The 19,149-nt window shown below is 41.8% G+C and overlaps 1 protein-coding gene and 1 long non-coding RNA gene across 3 annotated transcripts in view; one reads left to right on the top strand and one right to left on the bottom strand.

Moving 5' to 3' along the window:
- Nucleotides 1-1,211: 1,211 nt before the first annotated feature.
- On the bottom strand, nucleotides 1,212-14,182 carry LOC102547683 (uncharacterized). Of its 2 annotated transcripts, none has more exons than XR_015676947.1 (5): nucleotides 14,103-14,182; nucleotides 12,862-13,058; nucleotides 9,187-9,334; nucleotides 4,386-4,502; nucleotides 1,212-1,667 (listed from the first exon to the last, which is right to left on the bottom strand). It is a non-coding gene; the product is annotated as an uncharacterized LOC102547683 (long non-coding RNA). The 2 variants fall into 2 exon arrangements; XR_015676946.1 differs by having other exon boundaries at nucleotides 12,862-13,210; nucleotides 14,103-14,169.
- Nucleotides 14,183-14,219: 37 nt separating this feature from the next.
- Gimd1 (GIMAP family P-loop NTPase domain containing 1) overlaps nucleotides 14,220-19,149 on the top strand; it is a 34,640-nt gene continuing 29,710 nt past the window's right edge. The window contains 1 exon segment of the mRNA NM_001113782.2: nucleotides 14,220-14,546. The gene's annotated coding sequence lies outside the window, so the exon portion shown is untranslated.

Genomic DNA, 19,149 nt, shown 5'->3' on the forward strand with positions numbered 1-19,149 from the left:
TTAAATGGAAGGCAAGGGTTACTAGCTGACATTTTCCTCAGCACCTCCACACACCTGTTTCACATGTATGAACACGCACATGGCTGTGCACACTGCACACACAAAAAGAAAAAAGGAAAGGGGGAGGGGGCAAAGAGAAAGTTAGTTTGCAAGACTCCTAAGAGAAGGGCATTATGGAAAACCTCATCCCATACCTGATTCATCAAAATCAGGTTTCAATCTCTACTTAACAATTGACATCCAAAGTAGGAGGCAAGGTTGAGCAGTCAAACTGTGGGATCTCACATTATCTCCAAGTAGAGACTGTGAAAGTTAAGTTCAGGGACGCTTAGCTGGTGACCTCTGGAAAATCAGCCAGGGGATTGCTTGCTATGTAAGGGAAATCCCTTTTCATCTGGTGTCAGGAGTGTTGAGTGACTGGGAGAGACAGAGTAAGAAAAACAACTTGGTTTTCCTACATGCTTCATACCCTATTGCAGAAAAACTATTATGCTCCCTTTTTGCAAAGGAAGGCAAAAAAAAAAGAGTATAATTGGGTTTTACGAACGTATGTACTATTTTAGTCGGGTGATAGAACACGTTCAAAATCAGATTTTATTTTATTTCTTTAATAAGTTCTTTCTCTTGAAACATATAATTAAAATTAATAAGAGAAATACAATATAGCCTCAAATGAGAGCTTATATACTGCATTCCTTACCACAGCTGTTTCTATTTCATTTTAAATTAAGCAAACTTTATGGAGAGTTTGTAGCTGACCTCTCGAAACTGCCGTGGTATTAGTCCTGAAGCATATGTTTCTGATTTTGTATATCTAAGATAACATTTCTTATATTCAAAAATAAGTCTAAGTTCTCTCTAAAGGGAAGAAAATCTAGGTATTTTTTAGCTATCATTGAAATCAGTATGAATATTACCCTTCGAGGTTATGGAAAACTACAGACTTTGTCTCCTTTGCTTAATCCACGATTCCTAGAGATCCCACATGGAAAAAATAAAAACAAACCTTTCAAGTCCGGCATCTGAAATAAACCCTAGGAGCACAGAAAAATTAATATATTTAAAGAGCCATTCAAATATTTATTTCTAATTTTGTGTTTGTGTGTAGTAACTTCCTTCCATGATGTTTAAAAAAGACTCGTGGTGTAATTGTTAGTGAATCCTTTCAACATTTTGAAGAAACAGACAGGAAATTCGTATTGGTCAAGACATAAATGAAAGGCAAAGGCATGCTTTATTATGGACCGTGGAAAAAGAGATCTAATGAATTACTTCACCGAAACAGCTAATTAGCTATTCTTCCTCTTGAGAAGCAAACAGGAGGAAATTGGCTTAATATGTCTTAACAGTCAGGAGAATACAAGACAGCACAATGAAAGGCTCCTCTAAGGGCGAGAGCAAAGATGGGCTTCACTCAGGGTACAACATGCATCCCAACAGTGGAACGTAAGACAACAGCCATTTGGGGGGAATGCTCGCAGCCAACCATTGAACTGAGAACAGGGTCTGCATTGGAGGAATTGGAGGAAATGCCTCTACCACCTAGAGACATTCTTCCCGAGAAGTTCCAGGTCTCAGGGCAGTGTTTGTCCTGTGCCACTGGCCATATCCCAGGCAGGCACCAGAGTTCCATAATACCAACGTCTTGTGAGTCACTGCTCTTCTTGCTGGGGATAATAAATAAAGATAGATATTAGTTACAACTTTTTATATTTTATTGGATTTTTTTTTTACATTTCAAGTGTTATCCCCTTTCCCAGTTTCCCATCCATAACCTCCCTACTCCATCCCCCATTCCCCTTGTTCTATAAGGGTGTTCCCGAACCCATCCACTCATCCCTTCCTGCCTCCCTGCCCTAACATTCCCTTACACTGGGGGCGGGAGTCCATCCTTGGCAAGACCAAGGCCTTCTCCCATTGGTGCCCAACAAGCCCATCCTCTGCTACATATGCAGCTGGAGCTGTGAGTCTGTCCATGTGTACTTTTTGGATGGAGGTTTAATCCCTGGCAGCTCTGGTTGGTTGGTATTGTTGTTCTTATATTGCAAACCCCTTCAGCTCCTTCAATCCTTTCTCTAAGTCCTCCAATGCAGACCCTGTTCTCAGTTCAATGGTTGGCTGTGAGCATCTGCCTCTGTATTTGTCATGTTCTGGCAGACCCTCTCAGAAGGCAGCTATAACAGGCTCCTGTCAGCATGTACTTCCTGGCATCAGCAATATTGTCTGGGTTTGATGTCTGTATGCATATGGACTGGATCCCCAGGTGGGGCAGTCTCTGGATGGCCTTTCCTTCGGTCTCTGCTCCAAACTTTATCTCCACAAACCTGGTTTATAGTAGAAAATAATAACTCCTTTCAAACTCATGGAATTCTGTATCAGTAAAAATGATAAAAATAAGATTAGTCTGAGGGTGAAGGAGGAGTGTTGTGAAGAGTTCTTCTTAAGAATATTGTCACTACTGACCAAAGGGTTGGAAAACTTAGTCAAGACTGCAGGATCTTGTGGAACTAAATTAATGACTTGACATACTGATTCCTCCCTGGATTCAGGGAACAGCTATATTCACAGTTTTATCTGCCACTGTGATTAATCTATAATGTCTTAGAACATGCTATGGATAACGGGTTGAATCAGAAATGTTCCCCACAGACTTATGTTTGACTGGTCAGTCTCCAGCTTGCAGCATTATTGAGGAATCTCTGGGTCTCTTGGGGGCTGCGGCTTGGTGGAAAGCAGGTCATTGGGGAGGAGATGTCGAAGGTCATACCTGCCCTGGTTCTAACCTACTTTCTCTGTCTCTCAGTCCACCAAGATGGGAGAGCTCTGTCTCACGAGACTACTGCTGCAAAAGAACAATCCCCCACCACCAAGGCTTCCTTTCTATGATCAACTGAAATCCCTCAAGACTCCATAAAACAAAACAAGCCTTCCTTCCCTTAAGGTAGCTATGTCGGGTGGTTTTGTTAACAGCAATGTCAAAATAACTAATATACAACAGTTTTCCCAAATGGCTCAGAGCTCTAGGGTAATCATTCCCTCCATCAAACATGAGCTCATTAACTTAATGCAATTGGACTACATAATAGAATACAATCACTGTTTAATGTGAACCCAGACTCTTGGGTGTGCTAGGCAAGTACTGTGTCACCAAGCCACATCCTGGCCCTCTTTTCACTTTAGGTAAGGTCTCCTTACTTTTCCAGGCAGTCCTTGAACTTGCGACTTCCATGACTAACCATCTTGGGCATAATAATTAAAATTAATTATTAACAAATGAGTATTCAAAAAAGTACCTATGCAGAGTATAAGAATAGTTTCATGGATTGGGATTTCAGTAAAATAACCCCAGAATTTTATATGAGTACATGTGTGTCATAGGTATCCACCCAAATGACACAAATCAACTTGACTACATTCACAGGCTTATTCCAAAGGACTAGTCTCGTTAGAATTTCATGAATTCTTTTAAATAAATATTACCTAGGATCCAAACATTAATTAAAAGTTCTTCCAAATATGTTATCTTGCCTTATTTTCCACCCAGTAAAATTTGCAGGTTGAAGTTTTCTAGTATGATGACATTATCAATTTGTACCAAATTTTAAATCATGTACTTGTTCCTTGATTCAATTGTGATTGAAAAGAACAGAAATCTATACCTTTTGCTTACATAATTCATCAACAAATACTCTATTATAATCAGAAATCCAAACCAATATTATCACCAGTGTACCAGTTACTATTGAAATGAATATTTATTTCAAAGCACTTCATGAAGTATTTATAGTATTTCATATTCTTTATAAAAATAACTATGCTTTGTTTATTTTGTGGAGGGTGACACAACAGGCATGTGCATGGAGGTCAGAAAATAATTAAAAGGTTCTCTCCTTTTACTATGTGGATCCCAAGGATTGAACTCACAGGGTCAGGCTTGGCGTCAAGCTCCTTACCAGCTGGGCCATCTCAACAGCCTGTCATTCAGTAAACCATGCCTAAACCCAAAGGTACTCATTGCTGTGATAAGTCGAAAGAAAAATTATTTTTATAAAATATCTTAAATCACTTGAATATTCTGTTCTAACGTAAAAAAAGAAAGTCTTCTGATAAAATAATTTCTCAAAATTTTAACAAGTTTGGAGTACTTACACATAATATGCTTTTAAAGATTGACCTGTTAAAATGTTGGTTCTTAATAAAAAACATAGCCTTCTCCTTTTTTGAGTTATTTCTGGCTATAACTTAAGCTAACATTTAAACTGACATATCTAATTTAATATTTAATATCAATTTTATATATACAAATAATAGAAAACATCAATATTTGTCTTTGAGGGTCTGGGTTACTTCATACAGGATAATTCTTTCAAGCTCTACCCATTTACCTGCAAATTTCATAACTTCCTTTTTTCTGAACAGTTGAATGATATCCCATCATGCAAACGTGTCGTCTTCTCATTGTGTTCTCATCGGTTGCTGGACATCTGGGCTGTTTCCAGTTTCTGGGTATCATGAATAGAACAGCAATGAACATGGATGATCAGGTGTCTCTGTTGTAGGATATAGAGGTCTTCTGGTGTGTACCCTAGAGTTGTATAGTTACACCTTGAGGTAGATTGATTCCCAACTCCTGAGGAATCAGATCAATGATTAGTGGTTGTACCGGTTTGACTCCCACCAGAAAGGAAGAACTATGCCCTTTTCCCCAAATCTTGGCCAACATATGTTGTCTTTTGTTTCTTGATTTTGGCCATTATAACTGGGTAAGATGAAATCTCAAATTAGTTTTAATTTGCATTTTCCTGGTGGCTAAGGATGTTGAAGGACATGTTTAAGTGTTTCGCAACTATTTGTTTTTAATCTTCCGAGAACTCTGCTTAGTTCTGAGCTCCATTTCAATTGGGTTAATTTTTCTTGATGTTCATTTTTTTAGTTCAGTGTATATTATAGATAACCCTTTATCAGATGGCTAAGGTTATTTTCCTATTAGTTGCCACTTTCCCCAAATGATGATGTCCTTTGCTACAGAGAAGTTTTTCCATTCCATGAGGTCTTACTTACATGTTCATCTTAATAACTGTGCCATTGGTGTCCTGCTCAGAAAGACCTTTCCTGTGCCCTCGAGGTCATGCCTACTCCCTGCTTTCTGTTCTATCAAATCCAGGGAGTGTTTTAATCTACATAACCACAGAAGTTAGGTACTAGTAAGGGACCAGAGCAGGAGGAGGGAATCTTCCAAAGAAGGGGAGATAGAATGGTAGAATGTAGTATTATAGAGAGACAATGGGAAAATGGGAATGGAGACAGTAGGTTAAGCAGAGAGGGAGAAAAAAGAGGAGTAAAGGAGGGGATATGGGGAGGGTCAACAGACCCAATTGAAAAGTCATATGCAAATCTCCTACTGCAGAAACTCCCTAAAAATAAATACATATATGAAAGGAATTCGAATGACGTCACTGTATAACAGGGAGACAATACCCCAGTTACACATCTCACGTAGTCAAGTAATATCTCCAGTTTCTGGAATGGGTTACATCTTGTTGAGTCGTTGGCTAAAAGGGGTGTCCTAGATACCCCAAACATCACAGACTATCTTCAAGGCTATTGATTATTATTCATAACCTGATGGTAAGGCCCTATTACCGAAGACACAACTCATTCACATGATAGAAAATGGAGAAATCATGGGGCTGGATGGTCCTTTCTAGATTGACTACTAGAGAAGCAAAGTATTCATCAATATCACTCAGCTACAAAACCCGTGACCAAAACCAGCAACCTTCCTGCAAAATATACTAACACAACAATAATTCGTAGCATGAATGTTAGGGGTGAAACTACAACCACTTTTTAAATTAGATATAGGCCCAATCCATGAGATGGGACACAGCCCATTCCATGAAACCCATACTTGAAAGTACTAAAGCAGCCAAGAAGCAGAGAATAGATGAGGCCTATGGAGAAACTTACTACTATTATTCTGTTAAAGAAACATAGATAAAATGACTCCTAATGTAATGATACATTGCATTAGCCATAGACGAGAATACTGCTCAACATTAAGATGCCCCTTTGCAGTGAATGATGATTAACCACAAGTAGACAATGTTCAGAGATGAGAAACTTTGAAGCACTGAGGGTTTTTATCAAACGTCTCATTCAAGGCTTAGAGAGCTATAAAAAACGTGGAGGGAAAGAGACTGTGAGAAGCAGAAATAGAGGCTTCCAAGGAAATAGTATCCCAGACACACAGGTATAATAGCCACACTAATCCACAGGGCCTGCGACAGCACAAGCTCCAGCACTAAGGAGAAGTGGATGTGGTGCTCCATTCTAACCCTGAGGTTATTTTCATTGATACCTGCCGAGAAAAGAAAAGAACTCAGCTTGTCCAATGGACTGTCAGTGTCTCTATCTACCACGCTTTAAGATGGGACCCATGCCCAGATGTGGTTGGCCCATTGAAAACATACTCCATGGTTTGACATGCACTTTTTGTATTGTTTTATTTTTGTCCTATCTTACTGGGTTTGTCTTTCTTTTTTTACTTGTTTGTTTGCTTACTTAATTGTTTGTTTTGATTTTTCTTGGGGAGGGGAGGGTAAAGAAAAAGAAAGTACATGAATTTGGGTGGGTAGAGACATGAGAAGGATATGTGAGGATTTGAAGAAGAGTAAAGACTATTAGAAAAATAAGTTGTGTGAAATTTTAATTTAAAAAATTAATTGATTTTCTAGGAAAAGATTGCATCTGAGGGATGGAGAGATAGCTCTTCAGTTAATAGGACTTGGTCTAGAAGAGAGCCTGAGTTCAGTTCTTTGCACTCACAAGGCAGCTAACTTTAACTCCTGGGGATCTGATTCCCTCTATAGGCACAGTACAAGCAAAGCATTCATACATATAAAATAAAAACAAGTAGATACTCTTTTTTTTAAAGGACTAAAGTCCTGAGAGTCAGCAGAATGATTGGAAACAGGCAACCTTGGGAGGTAGGAGGTTGAGAGGACCCTCCAGAATGTACCAGAAACCTAGGAGGTGAAAGACTCTCAGGACTCAAAGGGGGGTGGCTAGATGAAATGTCCTATAGTGGGGAGAGGGAACTTGTAGAGCCCACCTCCAGCAGAAAGACAGGGCATCAAGTGAGGGATGGGGTTGCTATCCCACAGTTCAAAACTCGGACCCAGAATTGTTCCTGTCTAAAAGAACTGCAGGGATGGAAATGGACAAGAGCCTGAGAAAAAGAAGGTCCAGAGACAGGCCCAAGGTGGGATCCAGCTCAAGGGGAAGCCCCAAGACCTGACACCATTACTGAGACTATGGGGCATTCACAAAAAGGGACCTAACATGACTACCCTCTGAAAGGCACAACAAGCAGCTGAAAGAGTCAGATGCAGATATGTGCACCCAACCAATGGACAGAAGCTGCTGACTCCTGTGGTTAAATTAGGGAAAGGCTGGAGGAAGCTGAGGAGGAGGGCAACCCTGTAGGAGGACCAGCAGTCTCAATTCACCTGGGCCCCCCGAGAGCTCTCAGACAATGGACCATCAACCAGGCAGCATACACCAGCTGAGATGAGGCCCCGGCAGAGGACTCCCGGGTCTGGGTTCAGTCAGAGAAGATGCACCTAACCCTCAAGAGACTGGAGGCCCCAGGGAGTTTAGAGCTCCGGTGGGGGTTGGGGTGGGAATATCCTCGTGGGAGGAGGTATGGGATGTGGAAATTTTGTAGGGTGAGAAATAAAATCTAGAGTGGAAAAGAAAAATAAATAAATTAAATTTATTTAAAAAATAAAAATAGATATTACACTTAATTGAAAAAGGTATTCTGAACCAATCCATCTCTGCTGGCCTGAGTGAGTGATGTATATGGTTTCATATGCTTTGTACATAAGTCAAAGTATTTACTTTTATATCGAATCTCAAATCCATTTCTTGCATGTGACATGACTCTGTGATTTGGGGGTGGGGGATGGGGTGGAGGGGGATGGCAAATGCTGAGAATGCTCTCTGCATTGGAGTTTATTTAAACGCACTCAGTTCTCTGCTTTTCCCAAGGCTTCTCCCTTGACGAAGGAATACCGCAAGAGTATAAGAGAAGGTTACAACACAGCCGGAAATAATGTCTGTGGGGTTTGTACACTCAAACACACTTGTGAAATATCAGATCTGGCACTAACCATTTCAATCACCTTTCCTGGATAGCTGGATTCATTCCATCTTTAATATCACTCTGATTATCCTTCCAAGACAAAAATATCCAGGTTTAACTACTGAGCAATTTCCAGTTCTCAAGACTGAGCTGCAGTCCTTAGCCTGGTCTATGGGACACCTCAGATCCCAGCTCCCACACATGCGTCTCAGGCCTCTCTTTCCTTTCCCACTTCCTCACAAAAGCATCCTGAGTTTCTGGCTCCTGCTTCTTCCCGAGTCCTGCTGTTCTTCTTGACACCTGTGTCCTTAGCCACCCTGGGCTTCAATCAATAAAGTATTGTTAGAGCCCTGCTCAGTGCTACAGGCCAGCTCTTCCTTACAGGGAACTTCCCCACACACACACCGTCCATCTTTGTTTGCTTGCTTGCTCACTATGGAGTCTCTGCTAGTCTGAAACTCACTTTGTAGTGCAGTGTATTCTGAGGCTTATGATAATCTCGGGCCTTAGGCTCCTGGGTGTTTGGATTATAGGTTTCTCCCATAACCCTGGTGCTAGCTACCTTTCTCATATGCAGAACTGCAGAGCTGCACACTCCTTTCTCTGTGATTCCCAAAGCACTTTGCTAGTATTTCTACACAACAAACACACACACACATATACACACACATACACACACATATACACACACATACACACACACATGCAGACACACAACACACACATGCACACACAACACACACACGCACACACACAACACACACATAGCACAGACACAACACACACAACACACACACAACACACACATGCAAACACACAACACACACATGCAAACACACAACACACACATACACACACGTACACACACAACACACACACATACACATACACAACACACAACACACACAACACACACAACACACACACATACGCACACACATATGCACACACAGACATACACACATACACACACACGCACACACACACACACACACGCGCGCGCACATTTTGAAAATCACATCCACTTTATCATGTACCTTTTGCTTCCACTTTAGACAGAGTCCTGAGCATGGTGGCACATGGCTGTAGTCCCAGCACTAGGATGGTGGAAACGGGAAGATCAAAGCGTCAAGGTCATCCTCGGCTAAGTGAAGTCCGAAGCCTGGGATACAGGAGACCATGGTTCTAAAGAAAATGAAATACTCTCTTTCATTTGCATGGACCCACTGTTTACGCTCACTTTTCTTACATAACTATAGTTCCCTAAGTAACTTCTTTCAACTTTATTCTGTCAAGCACAGTGTCTGTCTGGTATGATGCTCAGACTTGATTCTCTTCATCCAATGTTTATTGACCCAATTGGCTCGATATGAAAGGCGGAAAGGTGTTCTTTGTTTGTGGCCTATGATCTCCATAAAGTGAATTTGGTACTGTGTATAGAACTTCAGGGGAAAATGTCGAGCCAATGTATGTCATCCACACAGGATCCATGTAGAGCTCACAAACTGCCCCTGTCTTGGAGAACTACTAGCCAGCTCTGTGTAAGCATGAAGCCTGCACCAGCTCAGCTCTAGTGAGGGTCTCCTGGCTACCATGACATGACAGACGGCATTGCTGTGGTAGCATGCACAAGGAAAAGAGTTTGCCGGGCAAGACGAGAAGCAGAGGAATTCAAAGTATAACTATATTCTTTTATAACTATGACACCACCAAAAGCTGTCAGATCTATTTTTTTTCTTTCTGTTTTGGGTCACTGGCACCGTGCTTTTTATTAGCTTCTCAGACATCATCTGGAAAGAAAATATCCTGAATAACATCATTTAGAAGGGTTCTGCTAGACTGAACCAACCATCAGGGAGCCTACGTGAGTCTGACTTGGGTCCCTTTGTCATGATTGTGTAGCAGTTTTCTTGTGGGACTCATATCGGGTGGAGTGTGGCTGACTCTGACTCTTTTGCCTGCTTTTGGAACCCTTCTCCTCCTATTGGGCTACTTTGTTCTTAATATGAGGGGAGATGCCCAGTCTTACTGCAACTTGATCTTTTCTGTTTGGCTGATAGCCCTGGAGGCCTGCCTTTTTCTGAAAGGAAATGGAGGAAGAGTAGACAGGCTTTTGGGGGGGTGGCTATAGGGTAGGAGGAAGGGAAATTGCTGTCCAGATGTAATATATGAGAATAAATATATTTTTAAATAAATGGTTCTGATAGACCATAGTCACTACTACATATCATCAAACAGGGACAAGATGTTTTTATGCAAGAGGTATGGTGCAATATTGCCCCACACCTACATTCTAGAGGAATACAATTCATGATTTGACTCTTCTTTTCTAGCAGAGGGTCCAGAAAAGGAAAATAATTTTGGACTCAAGTCTATTGGAGGCTTGAAACTTCCAAATGTGAGCTGGAGACGTGGCTAATTCAATAAAATATTTAACTTGCAAGTATGAAAACCTGAGTTTAAGCTGCAGGCACACATGTAAACAAACAAATCAATCAGCCTGACATGGTAACATGCTTGTGATCCCAATGTTGGGAGGTGGACATAGGTGGATCCCCGGGGTTTGCTGGACAAAGCTTATTCTCCAAGGTGAGTGGGAGGTCCATAAGACACTGGCCCTGGGAGAAGAAGGAAGAGGATGATGGGATGGGGATGAGGAATAAAACTTGATATTGTATTCTGACATTCATATACACACATGAAAACACACACATGCGTGCACAGGCGCTCACATGTGCCATAAAGAAGAAACTTCCAAAAGAAGACTTAGAGTAAATTGTAACCAAGTTTCTTTAGCTTTGCTCAGAGCGGCTTCTCCCTCCCCTCCCACAGAGGCAGGTGGTGTTGTATGTGTTCCCTGAAGACCTCAGAGACAGCTTCAGGAACCAGAGTTGCAATAAGACCCTGTAGTACAAATGCGGAGTATTCTGGCCTCTGATTGCTGCTGCTTCTCACTGAAATGCAGTCACAGAGGCAGGCAGCCATGGTTGCACTAGCTTCTCCCCACTGCTGCACCACTCTCCCCTCCCTAGCTCAAGTGATGCACAGGGCTTTCAAGGACTACCTTCTCCCCTTTCTTTTTTTAAACACTTTGTGGAGGCAGACCTTACGACCAGAGTTCTTAAAAACCATCTTTATACATAAAGTAAAAAGTTGCTACCTTTGCTCAGTGAGGAAAATTACAGACTTGCTGAAGACTTAACATTGACCTCAAGTGTAAACTTCATGTCCACTCTTGATTGTATACAGATAGCCCATAACAATAAGAACCAAGACAAAAGGATATCCTGGAGAGGAGGATACCCAGAGATACAGCACAGGTTCAAATAGCCAGTTATTAACAAGAAGAAATCATACTGCTTACAATGAAAGAGGAAAGTGAAACCAGATTCATTCAACGAAGGAGAGATGATTAGCCAGTCTCTGGGAAAAACTGCATGGCACACCGAATAGATAGTCTTTAGAACAACTCTTTTAAAGGTGCAATGAACTAAAGAGAGCCATAAAATGAAGAAAATTATTGTGCAGGAGCAAAATGAAAATATCCTCAAGGAGCTAGGAAATCCAAAACAAATAAAGGCAATTAGCTTAGCCTAGAAACTCAGGCCTTTGATCTTGGCACATGGAGGACTGAGACAAGATTGTCACAGGTTCAAAGCCAACTTGTACACAATTCCAAGCCATCCCAGATTACACAGTAAGATAATGTCTTAGAACAAAAATTATTTTTACTGAAAAAATACAATAACTAGATGTGTAACTAGAATTTTAGAGAGAAAGCAGTGACTCCAGGGGTCACGGGAGACCACACTCAGCCACCTGTCCTACGTCCATTACTCAAAGGAGGCAGCAGTAGTCAACAAGGAATAGGGGAACTTTAATCGATGTGGCCACAGTGGAATGAACAGATGAAGAGGTTTAATGACCCCACATCTATCTCAAAGGATGTGTCTTAGACAGAATTACTATTGCTATGAAAAAACATGATGACCAAAGCAATTTGAGGAGGAAAGGGTTTATTTGGCTTGCACTTCCATATACCCACTTGTTCAGCATTGAGGGAAGTCAGAACAGGAACTCAACAGACTGTGAACCTAGAGCCAGGATCTGATGCAGAGGCCATGGCGGGGTGTTGCTAACTAGTTTGTTCTTCGTGGCTTGCTCAGCCTGTTTTCTATAAAATCCATGATCACTAGCCCAGGGAAAGCACCACCCACGATGGGCTGAGCCCTCCCCTATCAACCACAAAATTTAAAAAGTGCCCTACATCTTGCCTGCAGCACACTTTCATGGAGGCATTTTCTCAGTTGAGGTTACCTCCTTTCAAATAACTGTAGCTCGTATCAAGTGGACATCAAATTTGCCATCACAACTGACCTTGTGTCAACGTGACACACAACACATCACATGATCTTCTCTTTCTTGTTCTCCCCTAAATTAAACATTAATATCAGCACTATAACGTAAACATCTCAAATGTTTACATTATAATGTCCCACGGTCTTTAAGAATACACTTAGAAATTCAGTTTCTTCAAAGTAGCCAGTCCCTTTTGAATTCAACATATTTTAAGATTCAAAGACTCTCAACTGTGGGTTCCTATAAAATCAAAAATAAATTACTTTCTCACTTCAAGAGGGAAGAACCATGGCATAGTCGCAATCTGAACGGAGTATAAATAAATCAATGTCCACTGCCTAGGATTCACTTACCGTCTTTTGGGCTTTTCCAAGGAACCTGGGTTTCTTCTCCAGTAGCACACACCATCCGTCTTCTAGGTTCCCACCGACTCCACTCCATCTCCGCTCTTCTTGGTACCAGCATCTTCGAAACTTCCAGGATCCCTTGCTGCAATTGGGCTGCACGTTTACCAATAGCCTTTCCTTGGCCCTCTTCTGGGACTCCATCCCTGCCACACAATGCCAATCCTCAGCTGTGCTCCATGGCCCATTCGAGCCTTGGAAACCAGTACCATCTGGGTGACTCTTACACTACCAAGTTTGGCTGCCAGTATGAGGTAAAACCTTGGCCACCTCTGAAGTACAGCTTCTGTGTGCTGACCTGAGGAAACATTTCCCAAAGGACGTCATCTCAATGAAGTCAGTGTGTTCTTAATCACAGCTGACTGTTCACCCAGAGCTGACTAGCATCCATCGTCCCAGCTAAGCAAAGGATTTACTTTAGAGATTTCGGGTTTTTGTTAATTACAACTGATTCTTCAGCTCCAACTCACCAGACACCCCAAATTCTTCACACAAAAGAGCCAGTAGAGTCTTTGCTTCCCTCTGAAGCTTCACAAGCCAGGTCTCCATCATCTGCACTGCTCTCAGCATTCTCCTCTTCCAGTCTCCTACAGAGCATCCCACTGAACTCCCAACTTTCCAGCCCCAAGTCCCAAACTTCTTCCACAATCCTCTTGAAAACAACATGGTCACATGTGTCACAGTAATGCCCTACTATCCTTATTAGGGTTACTATTTCTGTGATGAAACACCATGACCAAAACAATCAGGGGCACAGAGATCCATTTGCTTTGAGCTTCCATATACTACTCATCACTGAAAGAAGTCATGACAGGAACACAAACAGTGTAAGAACCTGGCGGTAGGAACTAATACAGAAGCAATGAGGAATGCTGCTTACTGGCTTGTTCCTCATAGCTTGCTCAGCCTGCTTCCTTACAGAACCCAAGACCACACCCATGGATGGCACCATCTACAATGGTTTGGGCCCTCCCCCATCAATCACTAATTAAGAAAATGCTGTACAGCTGAATCTCATGGAGGCATTTTCTAAATTGAGGTCCCTTCCTTTCAGGTAACTAGTTTGTATCAAGTTGACGTAAAACTAGCCAGCACAAAATGATTTTGTAGGAAAAAGAAAGTAGGCAGAGGGTTAGATTTTACACCGTGGTCTATCAAGTCATCTTGGTCAGACCAGTGATCCGGCTTACCATTATCTCACTTTGACTCTGGCATTATGGAGAAGTCATCTCTGTTTCTACTTGATGGAACATTTCCATGAGGTGATGTCACCTGTTCTAGAATGTGGCCTCCATTCCCATCTTAGGAAATGGTCCTCAGGAGGTCAGTGATCTCATAGTCATTGGAGGTTCACCTTGTTTGAAAGTAGTTTTGACCTCTTACCATTGTTGTGTGACACTATTTCTAGGAAGAAGTGAGCAAATATCTTCTCACCTCAGAGAGGGAGCCGATAAGAGAGCAAGTAGAAATACCACTAAAGTCCAACATAGTGAGTCAACTGTGTTATTGGTATTAGTTAGTGTAATGTGGATGAGGGTTTATTTCCTGCAACAGAAATGACTCGAAGACAGCTGCATTACTCCAACATGAGTGACAACCCGGGGCATACTGCACAACTTGCAGGTTCTTAAAAGGTTGGAAATTGTTTCTTTCAAGTAACTCAGATGCTCTTGTTGCTACTGGTAACTCAACTAATCTCTTCTTTGATGTAGCTCATTTGGTCTCTACTTTGTACAGGCAATTTAACTGGTCTGAGCCTCTTCTAGACAGCTCAGGTGGTCTGGGAGCGTGTCTCAGCTGTTCTTACGGTTTATTTATGCTTGGGGAGGGAGGAGCCTAGTGAATCTGTTTGGTTCCAGAGACTTCCTGAAACCTTTAAGATGTTGTGTTCTAAAGTTAAGGTACTTTCCGGTGAGAGGATGTTTCACCTTCTCTCAGAATATCTTGTAATATCCTGTTTCTTAATGAGCTTTCTTCCAAGATAGAAGGTTTAACCTTGGAAGAAACTCCTCTATAACAAGCATCAATAGGCTAGATATGGTCATAAATCTAAAGTACCTCCAGGAAAGAGTCACTCAGGACAAAGGGGTGGGGTAAAATAGCCATAGAAAAACAAACTAGAGTTCTCAGGCCTGAGATCAGCTGTCTCCTCTCAGAAAATGCCACTGACGGTGTTAAGGGTAGAACAGAGTAGACAGGAAAAAAAAAGCAAAATTACCATGTGGGAAATGAAAAGAAAAAAATACTAAGTAAAAATGAAGAGCCTGGTGGCATAGGGGACGCCATCAAATGGGAGTCTCGAATGACTAGAACAAAGACGTAGAAGGAATTCTTGAAAGGAAAAATAGTCTAAATTTCAAAACCTGATGATGTTAAGCAGGACTCATCCTTCCCCCCCAGAATATCCTCAGCACTCAGAGATAATGAGAACCCTCTTCAGTTAGCACACAACTGCACCCTTAGCTATTGCTTAAGGAGGCCCAGCCCTAACCCACCCCCCAAAAATTCCTATAACAGTATTTCATTCAAAACAGACAAACAACAAAACAAAACCACAAACAGTAAAATACTTCCTTAAGCGAAGATGAGCGAGTAAAGCAGGGCTTTGAAAAGATGTTTGTGTATCTTGTGATGATCGTGCCATTGTTACCATAGTAACATTACTATAAGACATGGGACACCCAATTATATACCAGCAGCTGAGTGAATAAGCAAAACAAAACAAAAACAAAAAAGTCCCCAAACAGAAACAAATGTGTGCATATATAATAAGATAGTACTCTGCCTTAAAATCGGAAAACTGACATATCCTCGGTAATATTAGACTGAGTGAAGTAAGCCTGTCAAAGAAAGATAAAGAAAGAAACAAAGAAAGGTAAAGACACTCAACAGCGTCTTAAAATAGTCAAAAGCAAAGAGATTAAAAAAAAAAGAATGGACAGGTCAGGATAATGGACTAGTATTGTTTAATTGATATATAGGAAGAAATGGATGGTGACCATGTTTGCACGATGATAACACTAACTTCATACATAAAACATGAGTAAGAGTCATGGTTAGGTGGTATTGCATATTCCATGCACATCACTCACTGCACACATTAAACAGAAGTAAGAGGGTTAAGCTGTGTGTGCATATTACCACAATTTAAACTTGAAGGAAGAGCAAGTCCAAGATTTAACTGGCAAACATTCTCCTGATGCATCTGATTAATTAGAATCTGAACAAAAATGACACTCGCGCTACAATGAAGCCTGTGCTGTGCTAGTTCTCATTTGAGGGTGTGATAAATACAATCTGGAAAAGAGGTTAAAATTCACTTTCATATTATGCAAAATGTAAATCTGCAACATCATTATTTTTATTCCCTTTAGACAAACATGGATAGGGAACAAAAGAAAAGGCAAGAACATGTAAATTATCCTATCTGTGAGTGTGTGTCTGTCTATCTGCATGTGCCTGCAGTGCTATTGTTGTTGTGTGTGAAAAGCTCTGTTTGTTTTCAATCTGAGCTTAATTAAGGAGAAAATAAGACCTGGAGGATACCCTGTGCAGCACACAGCTCAGACTCAGACTCTGTATCTTCGCCTCCTTTCCGTTTTCCCAAATGGTCTCGTATGCTTGCTTTACAATAGAGAAAAACAAAACTTGGGAACAGGCACAGAAAATTGTTTTCTGTTTCCCCAGCATATGTTTTGTCTTTAAATACAACATTAAGTAAGAAAAAAATCATCAAAATAAAATAAAGTCATGTGGAAATTAAGCTTTTATGAAGACTGATTAAAACAGAGAAAGCAGGGTGTTGCTTGTTCTGTTGTTGTTGGTTTTGTTTGCTTGTTTGTTTGTTTGTTTTTGTTTGTTTTGGTGTGTGTTTCCTACTCTATTTCTACCCTAGTGACTTCACAGTAAGTGACTCTCTCTCAGAGTAGCAGAGCAGTTTTCTTTGGAGCAGGAAATCAGTGAGAGCTCAGAAATCCAGCAGGATCATTTTATCCCTGGAGTTGAAATTCTCTGGTGAGGGTGCTCACCCACCCACTCCTGCCTCCCCGCCCTGACATTCCCCTACTCTGGGACATTCAGCCTTCACAAGACCAAGGGCCTCTCCTCCCACTGATGCCCGACAAGGCCATCTTCTGCTACATATACTGCTGGAGCCATGGGTCCCTCCATGTGAACTCTTTGGTTAGTCCCTGGGAGCTCAGGAGGTGGGAGTGTCTGGTTGGCTGATACTCTTGTTCTTCCTGTGGGGCTGCAAACCCCTTCAGCTCCTTCAGTCCTTTCTCTTACTCCTCCATTAGACTGAGCATGGGATCCCCAATGGAGGAGCCTTGAACCTCTAAACAAGTTTCTTTCTATCAGCCTTGAGTTCGCGAGAACAACAGGAAGCAGCTCAGCGCATGCCCGCTGACCTTTCTCCACGAAGACAAGACTGACAATGAACCTCAGACACAGAGCAATCAAAGCCAGGTCTACAGAAACATTTCCTTACTCCGAAAACATTGTCTAAGGGACTGTCAAGACCATACATACTTTTAGCATATAACGAAATTTAGTCTTGGATGCACTTTGAGAAACAAAGAAACTGAATTTGGCACCTCTTTATAGGTATAATATTGCCACGCATTCATCCAGAGTCCATTTGTGTATTATACTGCCAAGTACTATACTTTAGACTTCAAGGTGCTCATGATTGAGAGAAAGCTGGACAGGAAAAGCGAAGACAGGAGAGTAACATAGTTAAGCACTCCGTGAGGTCTATGTTCTGGCTTAGTTGGAAGCACTCACAAGAGGCATTTAATCTGGCTTGGAGTAAGGTGAAAAATTTAACGAAACTATTTCAACAGAGGTTCCCTGAAGGGTAAGTTTCACCATAGCGGGCGGGAAAGGTCAACGAAAGTGTCCAGGCGTGAGAGGTATCGGACGACATAAGGACCACCAGAGAATAAACCTGCACTTCCAGGTCACAAGCCAGAGATGAAGGAGAGAGACTAAGCTCCTGGTCAAAGTCATCGTTTTAAAAACTAAAAGTCCTGTGAGGAGTGGGGCTTTGAGGATGTAAATCCCATAGGCAGGGTTTATAAAAGCAAGCACAGAAAGGAATGGCAGAACTCAGATGCAGGGGAGAGAGGATTCCTGCTGGATATGAAGGTGGGACTTGTAAAATGGTAGCAACAAGGTGCCTTCTCTTCTACTGTTTTTAGAGCTTCTGGGATTCTTCTTGCTAAGTTCTGATTCACTTCTCAGACACCCAGCAGATGAGTGCCAGCACATAGCCTTTTGTGCCTTCTGTCTTGAAAATCTGGACTTTAAAGCTGGAGGGGAGACAGGAGTGGGAAATCAAAAGTCCCCAAATAAACATAAAAACTCAAGATTAGCTAAAACGAAGCATTCCACTCTCCTGGCTAGAGAAAGGAACAAGCAAGAGATTCAAGGTGGGAGCGTTGACTCCTAGGCCCATGGTCCTACTAGGGAACTGGTGATTTACCCACAGTTCCCATCTTCACCCCTACAGGAAAGAACACACACACACACACACACACACACACACACACACACACACACACACACACATACACACACACGAGACAGGGGGCCAAGGGGGAGGTCCTGAGAGGAGGGAGAGTAGGAGAGAGAGAAGCAATAGAAAACACTCCTAGTAGGGATAAAGGAGAAACTAAATTACAACGTTGTTATGAATGGCAATAGGGACCATTGGGACCTTATGGGGGAAAGAAGCCAGCCATCCTTGTTCCTCAATACAAAACAATCTCCGTATTGAACTGGAAAGAGAATGGAATGCTCATCAATTATATTAAAAAGTGGATTGACTTATTAAAAATGCAGCGATGTTTGCCAAAAGCAGATGGAAAACAGAAATTCAAAACAAGGTGAGGTCATTTGCAAAACCCCAGCCTTGCCACTAACTCCCAGCAGCTGACAGTTCTCCTACATCAGTGGGATGCTGATGGCTTGTGGGCAGGAAATAGGAGGCCAAGAGGATGGGAAAGAGAGGGAGTAAAACCCAAGAAATGGTTATAGGCCTTTTCCCCTCCATCATTTCTGAATGTAGAGACAAGTGGCTTCATTTCTTTGTCAAAGTCTTAGGTCAGACGTAGGGTCATGCATCCTGGTGAAAGTTGGACTCTCCGTCCTGTAGCTCTCGTCTATGAATGCTCATCAGACACTACAATTCTGTACAGCTAACACCTGCCAAACTCCAGCAATGCAGGAGCCTGC

This window comes from Rattus norvegicus, chromosome 2, assembly GCF_021556685.1.
Source record: "Rattus norvegicus strain SHRSP/BbbUtx chromosome 2, alternate assembly SHRSP_T2T, whole genome shotgun sequence".
Lineage (NCBI taxonomy): Eukaryota > Metazoa > Chordata > Mammalia > Rodentia > Muridae > Rattus > Rattus norvegicus.